At 37.6% G+C, this 17,570-nt stretch overlaps 1 long non-coding RNA gene across 1 annotated transcript in view; it reads right to left on the reverse strand.

Moving 5' to 3' along the window:
• Nucleotides 1-12,371, reverse strand: part of LOC107600420 (uncharacterized) — a 30,938-nt gene extending 18,567 nt beyond the window's left edge. The window contains exons 1-2 of the long non-coding RNA XR_001610805.1: nucleotides 12,230-12,371; nucleotides 11,183-11,416 (exon numbers count right to left, since the gene is read on the reverse strand). This is a non-coding gene — a long non-coding RNA (uncharacterized lncRNA). The remainder of the gene's footprint in view (nucleotides 1-11,182; nucleotides 11,417-12,229) is intronic.
• Nucleotides 12,372-17,570: the final 5,199 nt, after the last annotated feature.

The following is a 17,570-nucleotide window of genomic DNA, read 5'->3' on the forward strand; positions in this document are numbered from 1 at the left end:
GACACATGATGTAGCCCAGCAGTTCCCAAATCCAGTCCTCGCACAAGGGAAGCAGGGGAAATCTGTTGAAGTTTATTTCACTTCGGAACATTCAGTCACGGATTTGCGCTGATATATTGTCACACTTACTAGAGAAGTGTGACATAATATACCTCTGTAAATAAATACTATTTAAATTCACGTCTCACACACTTTAATGCCCTTTGTATGGAACATATACACTCGCTTCGAACTGGTAAAATAAATCACAGAAAATTGCAGAATTAGTAGGCTAATTTAATAAAACAAACAGTTGTTTTTTTGCCTCAAAAAGTTTACTTTTTACAATATCTATAATTAACTAAATAAATAGAACTTGTGACCTTAAGGGAATGCAAAAATTATAAATAGCTGCTTGATTACATTTTGCCCAGATGATTAATTAAACACTGAAAAATATTCCAGTTAGATTTTTTTGAATAAAATTATTACTTTAGAAAACTATTGTCCTTCGCCATCAATTTATCTTTATTCCCTTTGACAATACTAATTATTTTTGTTTATTAGGAAAGATAATCAATAGAAAGCAGACAATGTTACAAGTGGAACAGGATAATGGGAGAGTTGCTTCTAATGGCACAGTGAACATAACGTCATACATGTACAGTACACTGTGGTACATGTTACAGCTGTCTGTTTGACAGCTTCCATCATCTTGTACAGACCAGCCCATGTTTGCCTATTAAACTTTATGGATCTATTAAGAGTCCAAGTAAGCCAGTCAGATGGCCATTAATTTCCCTCATAATATTTTCATTGTATATAAAAATATGTTAAAACCTCATGAGGCCAAGGAATTTGTCTGGGTAAGTAGCTAACTATTAAAAATTAAATAAATAAAAGCTTTTGAAAGTAATGAGCATGTTTGTTTTAACAGCTGCATTAATTGCTTTACCCAATTTAGACTTCTTATTTTAAAATAATATAATATTCCCATTTCCCTATGCATTTCACAAAGACTTAAAGGTGTACTAAGCAATATTTGAAAAACCCTTTTGACCACAGTGTCGAACCGAGTCTCAAAACACATTTACAGTCAATCAGCAGTAAGGGGCGTGTCTAGTAATGATAGGGAGAAGAGAGCGCTCAGTGAGTGCACAGGATGGATATTAGGAGATCGACTATAGATAGAGAGATGGCAGCAAATAAAAAAAAAACAAGAAAAGAAAAAAGAAAATTTTGGATAAACAAAACATTAAAGGGGTCATATGATGCTATTTCAAGTTTTCCTTTCTCTTTGGAGTGTTACAAGCTGTTCGTGAATAGATAAGATCCCTCAAGCTGCAAAGACTAAAATCTCAAACCAGGGGCGATTCTAGGATTTTCTGTTCTGTTCTGACTCACACACTGCAAGTATGTTTTCATATTTAAAGACTTTGTCACTGACTATTCAAACGCGAGTTTTGAGCAGTGTAGAGTAGCACTTGTTGTTTGTCGTTTCTCTGATCACAAATGCAGACATGGTTTTATGTTTACGTGGCGCGATGCAACGCAACGCGTAAAAAGCTAGTATAAATCATTATAATCAGTAATTATGTCCCCACTGGATGCAACAAATGCCTCGTTTATAATGGGTTTTATTGTTTTTGTCTCATTGCACCGGGACACAGCATCACAGTTATGGTAAGGGGCGTAACATTTCCGTCACACGCTTGAGGTATTCGGCCAATCACAACGCACTGGATAGCTGGCCAATCAGCGTACACCTCGCTTTTCAGAACGATGAGCTTTGTAAAAATCTTTGCATTTCAGAAAGGCGGTGAGAAACAATAATGTACAGTATGTGGAAAATAATGTGTTTTTTGAGCCTTAAACCGCATAAACATTTCAATACACCAAATACACAAAATAATGTTATTTTTTAGCAATGTCATATGACCCCTTTAAAAAGAACGGTAACGATCAGGCAAGAGGTAGGACCCTCGTAAATATTGGATCAGCTTTCCAGTGGTGGAGAGAACTCAAGGAGCGGGAAGGCCTAGAATCGGACGCCGGGGTTGCTTTGTTTCTTCTTGATAGGTGAGTTACATTGATTTTGCTTTGTTTCACACAAGTAATCTGTGTTGGCTTTTGCTTGAATATGCTGCAGCCGGCAGGCATAGAAAATTCCACCATCGTCGCTGCCAGGGTTGTGTACGTACATGTAGGCGCAGTTATCAAAATAGGAGCGAGGTGCTGTTGGGGTATGGGCGTCTTTGTTTTGGTGCTTTCAAATATCAACATCGTTTGGTAAAATTTGCTTAGTGCACCTTTAAACATATAGATTGTACTTTATGCTCCGTATTAGCTGAAAAACTCCTTAACTCTTCAAATTTTGGAAGTTTATGACTCATATTAATAACCATGTTTTCTGAAATAACTATTTGCATGTGCTAAAACTCATGGTTCTAGCGTAGATACATTCATGCAAGAAAATAAACAAGTCTGTTCATAGTCATAGAAAGCCATGTCAGCCTTCTCCACCAGCGCTGGTTTTCCTTTGGTGACAGACTGGCTGGTCTGTTGCCGAGCTGATTGCATGCGGCCTGTGCCAAATCTAACACTATCGAGTCTTTGAGAGGACACGGCGCACCCAGCAGCTGCCAACCAGTTTAGCTCTAGCCTCCTCCATTCGCCTGCTTTCACTAACCTGTCCTGACAAGTAACCAGATTAGCGTAGTCTTCCATCAGTGCAGGGGAGCAGAAAGAACAGATGGATCTTCCTGTATCGCTCCCCCCTCGGCTCCAAGCTCACCACCGCAGTGCTTAGTTCGCACAATGGCTGAGGCCCGGCCCCATCACAATCGATGTGCTATGAGTTAATTGTTGCTAACAGCTTTGCATAATGCTGTTCGGGGAATACCGACCTCCGTCTTCATATTCCCCTATCCTCCCATCTTCTCCCCACAAGCCACGAGCACCTCACAAACCAGGGAAATTGGCAGACACGTTTAGGCGAACGCCCACTTCTGAGGGAGATCAGAGACCTGGATGATTAGGAAATCCTAGACAGTTTCAGATTATTGAATTACAGCCATTTATATACATTGCTTGTGTACGCCACAACAATGATACACATACAGCAAACGAGACATGGCAATGCCAAGGAAATAATTGAATGAATAATGTCAGAGGTGGAAAAACAGAGGAAAAGAGAGCAGACGGAGAAAACAAACTGCAATTTATAACACTTGTCATCTGCCTGGAAAAACTGAGCTTGTCTTTTTACAGTTTCTCTGGTATGTATCACTAAGTTTGCTCAAGTGAGCAGATGGGCGCACTAATTAGCTCAGTTCATGCCGCAAGTTTGTTTATAAAGAGAGAATGGGAAGCAGACATTTTGACACATTTTATTAACATATCATACCTTAAAGCTCTGCCTCCTGATACTCAGAAGGCTTTTTAGTGTTTTCCATTTATGCATACAATCACACACACACACACACACACACAGATGGCCCCCCATCACCAAACATACATATGCACGCTCACACACACACACACACACATATACAGTGGGTACGGAAAGTATTCAGACCCCCTTAAATTTTTCACTCTTTGTTATATTGCAGCCATTTGCTAAAATCATTTAAGTTAATTTTTTTTCCTCATTAATGTACACACAGCACCCCATATTGACAGAAAAACACAGAATTGTTGACATTTTTGCAGATTTATTAAAAAAGAAAAACTGAAATATCACATGGTCCTAAGTATTCAGACCCTTTGCTCAGTATTTAGTAGAAGCACCCTTTTGATCGAATACAGCCATGAGTCTTTTTGGGAAAGAGGCAACAAGTTTTTCACACCTGGATTTAGGGATCCTCTGCCATTCCTCCTTGCAGAGCCTCTCCAGTTCTGTCAGGTTGGATGGTAAACGTTGATGGACAGCCATTTTTAGGTCTCTCCAGAGATGCTCAATTGGGTTTAAGTCAGGGCTCTGGCTGGGCCATTCAAGAACAGTCACAGAGTTGTTGTGAAGCCACTCCTTCATTATTTTAGCTGTGTACAAAGAGTGAAAAATTTAAGGGGGTCTGAATACTTTCCGTACCCACTGTATGCACAGGCTGAACACAGGCCTAGCAGCTATAACCTTTATGGAAGCTTGAAATTAAAACATGTGCATTCCATTGTTTTCTAATTTCATTCTTGCATTTAGCCAGCGGTTTTATCCTAAGTGACTTTGAGTACACTCAAATGTTCCCTGGGAATCGAAACCTTGGTGTTGCTAATGCTGTGCTCTACTGGTGACAGTGACATACTTTCCACCTGACAATCCTTCCTCATTCCTCTCCACTCTGTCTGTATGTGCGCATGGATAAGATGATGTTACCGGCAGAGAAGCGGAGAGGAAAGCATGGAGTGTGTCTCTCTGCAAGGCTGGGGGATTCCAGCACGCTGTCATATCTGTGTCACCCAGAATCCCCACTGTGTCTCTCTTGCACACTCTTGCTCTGACCGGCCTGCTCTGACTAAACAGATGACATGTGTAGTACCATCTCACTCCTAGAGGTTTTCACGCTAATTACAGTTATAAAAACCCTTGGAACACGCACAGACTACACTGTATTTTCAGATCTGATCAGATCTCTAAAACCAATTAAAATAATATAGTCCAAAAAAAGTGTGTACATAGACAAACAATGGGGAAAAAATATGGGAAAAATGCATCCTATGTGAATGACTGGATTGTAAAATAAATGGCTATGGACTGTAGGCCAGTGATGTTCAATGATATGGAAATAAATAAAACAATTTATTACACAGCTCTTTGGAATACTTGATTCTGATTGGTCAGTTGTGACATTCTGAGGTGTGTTATTCCTGTTATGCCCATGGTAATGTGGTTGAAGTGTTCGTCTTGTTGCCAGAAAGATTTTTTTGTACACTGTAATGGATTTAAAATAAACTGATTTTAAAACGCTTTATTCTCAAATAGCATTTTATGTCCTTATTTTTTATGTGGTGAAAAGCTACATAATTACTGATACAAATGTACATTATGCCTTAAGTGTCCATCTTGTCAGAACTTTTTCTTTGGAGAAGCTTTCCGTTTCCGAATTGTGGTCCTGATCACCATGTCGGGGTTTATTCTGCGATAACAACCAGCTGCATGTACATTATCCCTTACATATCCACTTCTAAAAGTCACTTTTTGTAAAGTCTATTAAATTATTTACTCGCCTGCCATACTAATGTAATAACTTTGAATTATCAAAGTGAGGATGTTCTCGGCTATTTGATTATAATTTGATTAATTAATTGCATATGTAACTAATTTGATTAAAATGTAATTGATGCAATAGATATGTATTTATTATGGGTTTCTTTAAAAAGTTATTTTATGTGAATTTAATTCTTTTTTTATTTTATTTTTATAAATTTTTTTGGTTAATCATCATTAGGGGTCTTGTTGCCTCCACTGCAAACTGCTGCATTTGCTGGTCATGTAGATTGTGTTCCCCTTACAGACACTGTAGAGCTGACCAATCACAGAGAGGTGAAGTCAGGGTCGTAGGTATATATCAACCTGTTTCATCATCCTCTGCTTTGAATCACACCCATGTTTCTTTGTTTAAGGATGAGGAAAGATTAAGTTTACTTGAATTGATTACAGTGCATTAAAAACATTTACAATTTCATATAATGAAAAATCTATTTCTGTTCTTGATTTTTTATTTCAAAAGAGTTTATTGTACTATGAAAACACACTGTAACTTTCTGAACTCAAGAGTTACTCCCCTGTCCAAAAACGACAACTTAAACTAAGCTGACAAAAAATTAGCAATCAGAAATGACTGTCTCCATTTACATGTCAATGATTCTGTTTGCAACTCGTAGTAAAATATTTTGGAGGAAGTGGTATAGTAACTTGTAAGCGTTGCTCCTTGTTTCACATGAGCATAGTACATTTCTATAATGGATTTAAATTACAGCAGCGTTAAAAACGCAATGCCTGTTCGAAGGGTCAGAGAGAGGGAACCCATGACCTCAGGAAAAAATAAATAAAGTGATAAAATAAAAATGTATGCCTTGTTCCCTTTAAAGCATGAGTACTGATTATTTACCAAAAATCTAAAGGAAAAATATTAATGTGACATGCTACACCTCTGCTAAACAAGATGCGACATGCTACGCCTCTGCCAAACATGATGTAACTACATGTAATGTCAATGTTGCTGAGGAGGAAAACCAAGGTTTTCCAACAACAGTTAAATACTGTACTGCCACAAAATATTGATCTTTAAAAATCTATATCTGTGATTTTTGAAAAAGCCAAAAAAACAGGTTATTTATCCTAATACAATCTAAATGTCTGTATTAGTGGGTTGCTCTATGATTATGACTAATTATGAACAATCATGTTTACAATCTCAATATTCTCTTTACATGAGTTTACATCAATTACAATCACAGTAATGCATTAATAACATGATAACAGTGAATTTTAATGTCAACTCATGGGTGTTTAAAATAATTTAGTTTCCTCAAAGTGTTAACCGTGGAAAAACAAAAGGTTCCAATATCAATAACTGAGTAACTCGCATGTCTTCAATGCATCAGAACACATCAATAAACATCAGACTGAATATTACTGTAAAGCGCTTTTTAAACAAACACTTAAAATATCACAACGTGCTCACATTTCAACCAAATATTCGCTTTAGTGTGATTAACATTGAGTTATTATACACAGGTTAAAGGGGTCAAATGATGTTGCTAAAAAGAACAACATTTTGTGTATTTGGTGTAATGAAATGTGTTTATGCGGTTTAAGGTAAAAAAAACACATTATTTTCCACATACTGTACATTATTGTTTCTCCTCTATGCCCCGCCTTTCTGAAACACGTAGATTTTTTACAAAGCTCATCGGTCCGAAAAGCAAGGTGTGCTGTGATTGGCCAGCTATCCAGTGCGTTGTGATTGGCCGAATACCTCAAGCGTGTGACGGAAATGTTACGCCCCTTACCATATTGTGATGATGCCCTGTCAGGCATCGCATCATATGACCCCTTTAAAAAAATGTTTGAATGAAACCCACAAGGCTGCACTGACCACTTCTCTTGCCTTTTCTTTCGTCACTTATTTCTGGTCTTTCACTCAGCCAGTCAGAGCTATTCAGGAGAAGAAATTATCAAAATGGCCATCTGAAAATTAACAGCAAAGATTTATTGACTATATCTCTGCAGCTCATGAACAGTTTTGGGAAAAAATGAAATCACAAGGTTTGAAATTGACATGAATATGTCAAGGAACAATGACATAGACATGTACTTGTCAAATTGCAATGACACAGACTTGAATAAGCCAAACTGTGATCATTGCCATGGTTACAGGGCAGGGTGGATGTAAGAGATATGCTTTGTGCACTATTGTAGTTTTTGGTTTTGAGAGCAACAACTGTAAAGGTTTTAAAATGGAAATTGATTGTAATGTAAAAATCTGAAACACATGGAGCCCGAGTCTGTGTTTTGATCTTGCCAAGCGGTACAATACATTTAAAAACAATTCCACACATTACATTTTACATAAACTGTTACAGAGTCCTTGACTGATTTCAGACTGTTGAGGATTATAAATGCAGTCACACATAAACATATGTGGGGAGTCATGTCTTCATGTTTCAGCTGGTCATTTGTTTTGAGTGCAACAAGTTACCAAGTCTTCATCTTACAGCAGGGAAGGCTTCACCTGATGTGATTACAGCTTAAATAATGGTGAAGATTAAAGATTTAGAGACACGTTTCTGAATGTTAGTGGAGTTTAATGAGATATAGAACTTTTCAGAGTTGTTAGATGTTGCGTCAGATGTGATTAGTGTAACGAATCACTACGTTTAAAGAAACAATGCTTGATTCTGCCATCAGAGCCTCCACAGCATCCCCATAAAACTACCTTGTCATGCACTTTATTGATATAACACTAAAGGTACGGTCACATTAGGAAATTTTCAAAGGTAAAAAAAACAAAAAAGTATGTATGGGGGATACTTATTAACTATCTATCAGATCTATCTCCAATGTTCAGTGTACAAATAAGTACTGAAATGTTGACACAAACATGGGTTTAACCTTTTCTAACACTGAATCAAATTAAACAGAAAAGCCCAAAAAAAAAAAAAACAGACGGTGTTTCAAGATGTACTGTATAAAAAGATAGTGCTTAAAGTTACAAGCTGGGTCTGAAAGCTAACAGGTCTACCTATTTTAGTCAACTAAAATAGATAATTAAAAAAAACGTATGTGTCAACACATAGTTTGACAATGAATCACACTTAAGCTGAACTAGATATTCTCTATAGGACAATAGAAATAGCTTAATGAATTTGAAAGATACAACTGAGATAATTAGAAATAAAAAAATAGATACATACAACTGGTCGACCGATATATCGCCAAGGCCGATATATCGGCCGATATTTAAAATCTTTCATATATCAAATAATTTTTCATATATTATTTCATATATAGTTCTTCTAAGTTCTAATACGGATAGAAGTCTGTCTAATAATCAGATAGAACGGTTGAACAAAGGAATTAAAATATATAGTATACAAAATTATTTCTATTATTTGTAATAGAAAGGCAAACATTATAATACTTTCTCGTTTGCCGTAAGCATTCAGCAAATACGCATTTATATAATTTAAACAAATCTTTGAATGAATAATGAACATTTAATTTCACAAACCTTGCAAACTTAGTCGAATCCAGCTGTGAGATCTTGTGAAGGGCGCATTTGAATTGAATGCTGACAGGAGGAGAGTTCAGCTTCACTGGAGACGCGCGGTCGTCAAACTTTAAACTCGTGATTTTAAATTATGCTGCGCTTTATGCATTTGCCCACTGTCATATTCATGTAATTGTCACTGTGTGCTGTATGTAAAATGAGTGTTACCTTGGCTTTATTTGAAAAAATATGATTCCCAATGCACACAAACTTCCCAGAATACTGAGTGCCCGGTTACAGTTTACTTCCTTTTTAATTATATTTTTATTAAATATTTATTTATTTGTAAAAAATACTTTGTCATCTAAAGTATAAGTATGTTTATTTTACACATTTATTTTTTTATCCATTTTCAAAGGATTTCAAATTTCTTGAATATACAAGTCGGTCAAACAAAACACATGTCGGTCGACCACTACATACAACCACCTGTCACAGCATCTCATATCACACCCCAAGAGAAATCTGAACTGTTATCCACCTAGTAAGATATTTTTTTGTAAGATATTTTTAATGAATATCTGCGACTTCATTATCGCTGTAGGTCGCTATAGGGTAATTTTTTTTTTAGAAAAATAAAGTGCAATAAGCAGTAAAACTATTTGCGCTACAAATCAATGTGTATGATTACAATAAAAAATTTAAATGATAAATACCAGTTTCCAATATCAGACAGCATTACTAAAAGCGGAAGACACCAGAAGCTTTGCACACTTAAGTTAAAGGCGGCTGTGTCTGGTCTTACATTAAAAATGAGTTGGCTAGGACATGATGAGCTTGCAAAATACATAAAAGCAATGTAAACATGAAGTAAAACACTAGACTTAAACTGCCCACACACAAACAAATTATATGGCTTCAGAATACAGCAGTCTCTACAAACGTCTCCATAAAGATTCAGTAGGTTCATAAACAAGCAGCCAGAGTTCAAAAATCAAGACCATATCAACCCTTTTAATTATCCAACACTGACTATGTGTTCTGTATTGATTATAAAATGCTGCTACTTCCATATAAAGCTCAAAATGATCTAGCTCCTCGGTACTCTCAATCTCAGGATTTTGAATTCTAGACTATAAAAAGAAAGTGATTACTGAAAGCTTTAAATGGAATTCTGTTACTGCAGGATACCCATTGTGAGGTTCACTAGATCCTGTGCTAGATCCAGCCCCATATCCCATCTCATCTGTGCTGAGGAGCCATGCCTACTGCCAGCTAGAGTCTATACCAGACACAGAGAAACTCCACTGACCGCTGACATGAATTTACTTTTGCCATCAAAGTTTGTTTTCATTTTGGTTGATTAATAAAACCTATGCTCCTGTTTCCTTAAGATAATGCAAATCCAGAAATGTGTAAACAAGCCAAAACGGTTAAATATTTTACAAGTTTAAGATAGAATATTTTTCAAACAATCAATAAAACTCTAAAAAGAGAACAGGGTTTTGAAAGGTTTGTAACAATGTAAATGTCTTTACTGGCACTTTAATACATCCCTACTTAATAAAAGTATTAATTTCATTCTTTAAAAAAAAATACTGTACACAAACTTTTAAACAGTAGACTACATTTGTAATATAATACAAATTATTTTATTTTGCTGTTCTGATTGTTAAAATAAACATCACATAATTATTACAGATTAGAGGAATAGAGCCCATTTAAATAGCTTCAATATAGTTAGCTTCTTTTGGTTAGTAGCTTGTAATGTAACAAACTACTTTTTCAAAATGTCTCTTGGCTGTAGAGTGACTACTGTCAATTACTTCAATTCAAGTAACTTGAAAAATAGCTTCCTCAACACTGCAGTATTTAATTACATGATGTGTGAATTCAATGCAGAACTGTTAAGTTGAACATTGAACCAGATGTACATGATCTCTCTGCATTGTTTCTTTCTGTGCGCCTTCCTACAGCAAGTTGGACATTCCTCTGGCGGAGCAAGAGAGACTGAGGAAAAAGAGAGGAAGAGAGGGCTGGGGAGAGGCCAGCCATATCCAACCCTGCAGGCATGGCGCTGGTCCAAACCCTACACTGCTTAAGTGTGAACCCGGGGGAGGCTGCTGGGGTGCAGAAACCCACAATTCCAGCCGTCCCTTTACGTGCCAAAGCTATCTCACAAATATGATTACATATTCCCTCTTCCAACCACCATTATGGATTACATTAGATCTTAAATGGGCCAAATGCACACTACACTTGAAACGTACTGAAACACACACACGCGCGCACACACATTCAGGGCTCTTCAGCATCCCCCTGCTGTGCCCTCCCCTTCAAAGCTAGAGGGGATTCACATGAACCAAAAATGCTGATCCTTCACAAAAGCACTGGGCAGAGTGAAAGGTCATACACAACAGGCCTGGAAAATGCATGCCATCCTGGCTTTCCCTCTAATACCTTAAACCCCCTCACATTCCAGCCTAACCTACCTTTTCCTCTAATGTACAGATTCTTCCGTGTGAGATTGCCGGTTCTCTGGACATCAACCAACAGAAGCGCAGGATGCGTGTTATCAGTGCCCTTCAGGCGATGCCACTTTGAGGAGTGTGTGACCAAGAGCTTGGGGTGACGAGCTAAGTCGTTAACCACACCTTTGACCACTGCCACTCCCCACGAGTCAACGGTACAGGCGAGATGGCCGATAACATTTTCACAGGGAAAATCTAAACACAAAACAGAACAAAAGACCATGTTTAGAAAGTATTCACAGCTTTTGGCCTATCAAGGATATCTGGGACAAACAACACACACACACACACACACACACACACACACACACAGTCTAGTTTGCTCGGCTTCAATCTTATGGCATATTTTTCACAACCCATCAAATAAGTTATTGAAGCCAAATCGACTGCTTAGCAAACCAGACTCTCATTCAAACATAAGTGGTGTGATCAGAACAGGATAAGATGTCAAAAAGTAGTCTAGTATCAGAATACATGTCATTATGCTAATAAACCATAACTTATTTGAATACACTCAAGAGGACCATGCTAAGATGAGAACGGATAGATACTAAATCTACATTAACAATCCTGTGAAGATATGCAAAGTCTATAGCATAAACATAAATAAATATAAACATTACAAATAATGTAAGGTGCATGCAAATTCAAACAAATACAAAGACGATAAATAAATAAAAAATAAAGTAGCCTAGTGTGGTACCATAGTAAAGTGATGATATCATGTGGTAATACTATGGTACTTTGATTGTATAGTATGTATAGCTACCACCCTGAATGTCTACCGAATGTAGGCTACTATTAACATGCTTCAAGTATATTTCCAGAAAACATTGTCATTAATGTAAAAATTAACCATGGTTTTATTACAGTAAAAGTGTAGTAACCATGTTTTTTGGCGTATTCTGTTTGCCATTTGTATAACCACAGTTGTATTATGGTTAAACTATGGTTTGTGTAGCAAACCCAGTGGTTACCATAGTTTAGTATAGCATTTGTTGTGTTTACCTGCAGAAGTGGCTCAGACGCAGCACACCTGTGGTGAACTTGGATATGACAAACGACACGATTTTGCAGGTTTGGTTTCCATTTTTCTATGAAATATTCCAAATGGCACCCTGAACCCTCGCAGTCTTCCCCCTTGTCCAAATACCCACACTTGCGGTCTTGGCCACTTGAGAGGGCGTGCGCGCGATAGGAAGTAAGTGCGCAAGACTGTCCCAGGTCTTAAAAACGCCAGAGTGCAGTGCCCTTAAAGCACACTAAACCCACACTATCTCGTATACCGCTCCGGAGCGCTATTCGAGGCTTAGTGTATCCCATCATGCATCATGTTCTGGAAATAAATCGTGAGACTTTTTGCCGAGATCTCGCGAGAGGTCACGGAAACCTTTCCAATGTAAGTTAAATATTAATATAATAATTAGATATTACAAATAAGTGTTTTTACTTTTATTGGTGCAAAGATGAGTTGTGGTGATATTTATTTTGTACAAAAATTTTTTTATCATTTAATTAGAAGCACCACAAATTAAAATTATGTCATGGTATAGGGACTACTGAACAGACATTTAGAAGTTGATTTTAAAATGCAAAGTATTTCAAATTAAAATTAAAATAAAGCTGTGTAAACACTTGCATTTTTACAACACTATAAGTGTGTCCCATCAGATAATGAAAAGTTCGACACACACTTGTGGTCTTTACACCCACTTGAAGACTTCGGCCAAATACAGGAAATACGTCATTTAAGTAATCAAGTGGTCAAATGCAAAGACTGTAACTGTGGGTATTTGGACAAAGCCTTCCTCTGAGTCTGCACTTAAGTGACGTAGTGCCGCTTTGACTGTCGAGTAGAAGTCTGCCCCAGTGCTGGCTCGGCAGAAGTGCGTATCGAGGGTGCATAACGGCCGCAAAGGGGGTGCTCGCCAGCATCCTTCTGAATGCTAAAATGACGAATGGGACACCCCTATGGTCTCGTGGACTCAAGGGACACGCGGCGGCCATTGTAAGTCCTCAAGACCGAAAGTGCACATGAAGTGTTCCATTTGGGACAGGGCCTAAATGCTAACCTGTGTGATTGATTCTTTAAAAATAGAACTGACTCAAAAGAATGATTCATTGGTGAATCGACATTGCTCCATTTCAATTCTCCATTGAAAATACATGAGACACATGACTTGATGCTGAATTGCGAAACGATTTATACCGTTATGCTAACGCGGTTGACCGATTACTTGAAAAGAACCTAATAAAGAATGATTCACCTGCGAACAGTGCGATTTGTATTTTTAAACAGGAAAAAATTTAGTTCAGTCAGAGAAAATTTTTCTTAGGTTCATATAACGTTATTTCCCGAGAAATATTACAAAAACAAGCGTAACCTTTTAAAGTTTAAAGGGGTCATATGATGCGATTTCAATTTTTCCTTTCTCTTTGAAGTGTTACAAGCTCTTGGTGCATAAAGAAGATCTGTAAAGTTGCAAACACTAAAGTCACAAATCCAAAGAGATATTCTTTATAAAAGTTAAGAGTCAACCACACCTACCTAAAACAGCTCGTTCTAACACACCCCCACATGTCTACATCACTATGTGGGAAGATTTGCATAACGCCGCTTAAATGTTCACGCAAAGAAAGAAGGCTTAACTTTTATTCTCACTGTAGTATTGTTGCCGCCGCCGCCATGCCGTGGAGACGCTGTGTTTCGTTGTGAAAGCGAAACTACTTTATTTGGCCTTCCAAAAGAGGACGATATCCGCTTCGTCATGCCTAGAGCTGATCCGTGCTGGTTGCTGAGGAAATAAATCAACTTCGCGCTGTGGATCGCCGGATTGGCTTTCATCGTCGTCACATGTGGTTGCCGCAAGCCCGCCAGCCTCGCCGTTCTCAAGCCCACCGGCCTCCATTCACTCTAGGCCGCTGCCGCTCACTTTAGCCTGCCATGTGTGACGCTGTGTTTCGTTGTAAAAGCAAAACTACTTTGTTTGGCCTCCAAAAGAGGACACGACTAGAAATCAGTGGTTAAGTTGTATTTACAACCCCGTTCCAGAACACTTCAACCCAAATATTCAGATGTGTGCAGCACATTTTATGCAACGCAACGCGTAAAAAGACAGTATAAGTCATTATAATCTGTAATTATGTCCCCACTGGATGCAACAAATGCCTCGTTTATAATGAGTTTTAATGTTTTTGTCTCGTCACTCCGGCCTGACAGGGCATCACAGTATGTTAAGGAGCGTAACATTTCCGTCACACGCTTGAGGTATTTGGCCAATCACAACGCATTGGATAGCTGGCCAATCAGAGCACACCTCGCTTTTCAGACCGATGAGCTTTGTAAAAATCTACGTGTTTCAGAAAGGCGGGGCATAGAGGAGAAACAATAATGTGCAGTATATGGAAAATAATGTGTTTTTGAACCTTAAACCACATAAACACATTTCATTACACCAAATACACCACATAATGTTCTTTTTAGCAACATCATATGACCCCTTTAATAACTTACGTTTAATTTTAATTGTAGCGAATTTAACTCATGCGGAAATATGAATAATTAACCATAACTAATTATGATTAATTATTAATATTTTAGATCCACTGTAGATATTTAGCTGACCACTCAGGGTCAACCGTCTTGTCAATTCTAAGAACGTTAATTTCCTGGTTAAAGGAAATAACTTTCTTACTGTACAATTCTATAAGTTTGTAACGTAAATCTGCATGATTATTGACTCCGGTTATGAGTAAACAATGAACACGTCAAGTGTGATACAAGTAAGGTTTTATTAACTACATAAACACTTAAACTAGTCTAACATACTACATAAACACATTAAGCCGGTCTAACATACACATACACACACACACACATACAGTTGGTATAGGAAAGGGTTAAAGTTTAGCACTAAAGAAAGAGACATAAGGAATGACATTTATGGAACCATTTTGCATATTCAGCAGATCTAAAACCTGAGGGAAAACGTCAGATTCTTAGTTCAAACAAACCGTGTAAAAAGGTGTAACTGATACTTAATGCATCAATTAAATCGACTAAGTTTGATACTTGCGTATGTCTGAAAAAGATTCCTGATGCAATCTTAAGGCCCCAAGATCTTGCTGAAGTTGGTTGATGAGAAAAAGCTAGTTAGGACTAGGCGGCACGAGCTTTGGTATCCTGGAGCGTTTCTCACATCTTCATCTTAGCATCTCACTGAACCACCGAACAGCCGAACAGGCCTGGAGCCGGGCCTTTAAGGTCGGAGAAGATCTCCGCCTTTCAAGATGGGCTTGTCCAATGAGCAAAATGGAATTTCCGAGCGGGAGGTGGCAATTGCTGGAGGATTTACGACCCCTTTGTTCTCTAAGCATGGTAATTTGCAAATGGACTTAAATCGAAATTATTAACGATTCTCAGGGCCCTAATATATATTGCCTATGTACCACCATATAATATACACGCTTGTTTCGATCATACGAAGGCAAATTCATAGATACTAAACAAGGTAAGATTACATATAGTGAAAAGGGAGGATCAGGAATGGGTCCCCTCACAAGCATACTAAAATAGTCTAAGAATATCAAAGACAAAATACACAATGACAATAATATACTCAATGGCCTGAAGAAATATGTGTGTTCATTCAAATAACGGTTTTTCTATGAATTAACTAGAACACAGTCATTTCTACTCTGCTTTTCCTTGGGACAAAGAGTGGGCTATCCTTCTCACATTCCTGGGGGGTCATAAAACCAGTGATATCATGATTAGTTGTCATGGTGACCAGAGCGCCTGGTGTTCAGCAGACATCCTGGCATCCAGTTAATTGAGTGAGGGGACTGTGACGATTTGTTAACCTAATGAATAATTGATTTGTTAAATCAAATTAAAATTAGTGTGTCAGATTGGTCGAGACGCTACACACTATAAAAAGCATATTCCACTGTCAACCTCTTTTTAACAAAACATTTTGTCAATAAAATAGGATCAGTACATTCACTTCCTTCGACTTTGTTTTTTCTAGTACACCATATTGCCAACTTCACCATTCCATAAAGAAACTTAAGAATGATTAATTTTTCCTTATTTTCCACTGAATATATTGGGCCATAAATTAACAATGGAAAACTAAACAAACCCATTAATTTCAGACTCCAATCTTTCACCAACCGCATCAAATATTTTAAACAATGACACTCCATAAAAGCATGAATCACAGTTTCAGATATATTGCAAAATGGACATCCCTCCCCAACTAATGGATTCAGTTGTGCAATGTGTCTGTTTGTGGCTAAAACCCCATATACAATTTCCACTTAAGATCTCCCACTCTCTTCTCAGTAGGTTTTTTGTACAGGGACCACCAGCTACCTTTCGGGGAAGAGCCTGAACCTAACAACAAAGTCCATTTGCTCTCTGTTAAATCTTTAAGACTTGATAATTCAGACTTTTAACACATGCTATATATACAGACTTTTTTGATAAATTATTGAAAATTCCCATTTCTGGTCCAAATGCTACATAATATTACTAATAAATGTTACATTTAAAAGTTTAATATTAATAATATTACATTTACACTTTATGTGCTCACATCCAAATATTTAATTTTTTATTTTACACATACTATACAGATAAAAATACAGAGGCATGCAATTTTATCCCGTCCTCTAGCTCAGATCCAGTCCAGAGAAAAGACTTTACAAACGTGTGTTAATAATCTCTACAGAAACAACATTTCACATCATGTGTGAAAGCCGCATCGTCCCAGGCTGGGGCTTTGGAAAAATAAATCAATAAAAAACTAAATATAGGAGGAAGAGAGGGTAGAGAATGAGAAAGACAGAGGTGTGAAAGAGAGAGAGAAAATGGACGGACCACTGTTCTACAAATATTTGGAGATGTGGTGCTGTTTTCATTGCTGACATCAACATAAATTTGTGCAATGGGGCCCAAGATGCTCAGCAGGTGTCACTTTTTGTGAAAGGAGTAGAAGAGCAGTAGAAGGTGGTAAGAAAGGTTTTGAGGGTGCGAATGGAATGAGAGAGGTGGAAGACAATGAACTTTGCCCTTCTGAACTGTGCTTTCTCTCCCTCAGAGAAGTGTGGGTCATCTGCTCTCAACCCTCGGCCTTACCACCTCACACCGCAGTGCTTTCCTTCTGTAGCCATCTCATCTGCCAAGAAACTAGAAACTCCACTTCAATCCACACACAAACAGTTATAATATGCCTCTGTATACTGTGTGTGTGTGTGTGTGTGTGTGTATATATATACATACACATACACACTGGATAGATAGATAGATAGATAGATAGATAGATAGATAGATAGATAGATAGAT

The sequence above is a fragment of the Sinocyclocheilus grahami genome, unplaced genomic scaffold, assembly GCF_001515645.1.
Source record: "Sinocyclocheilus grahami isolate Dianchi unplaced genomic scaffold, SAMN03320097.WGS_v1.1 scaffold283.1, whole genome shotgun sequence".
Lineage (NCBI taxonomy): Eukaryota > Metazoa > Chordata > Actinopteri > Cypriniformes > Cyprinidae > Sinocyclocheilus > Sinocyclocheilus grahami.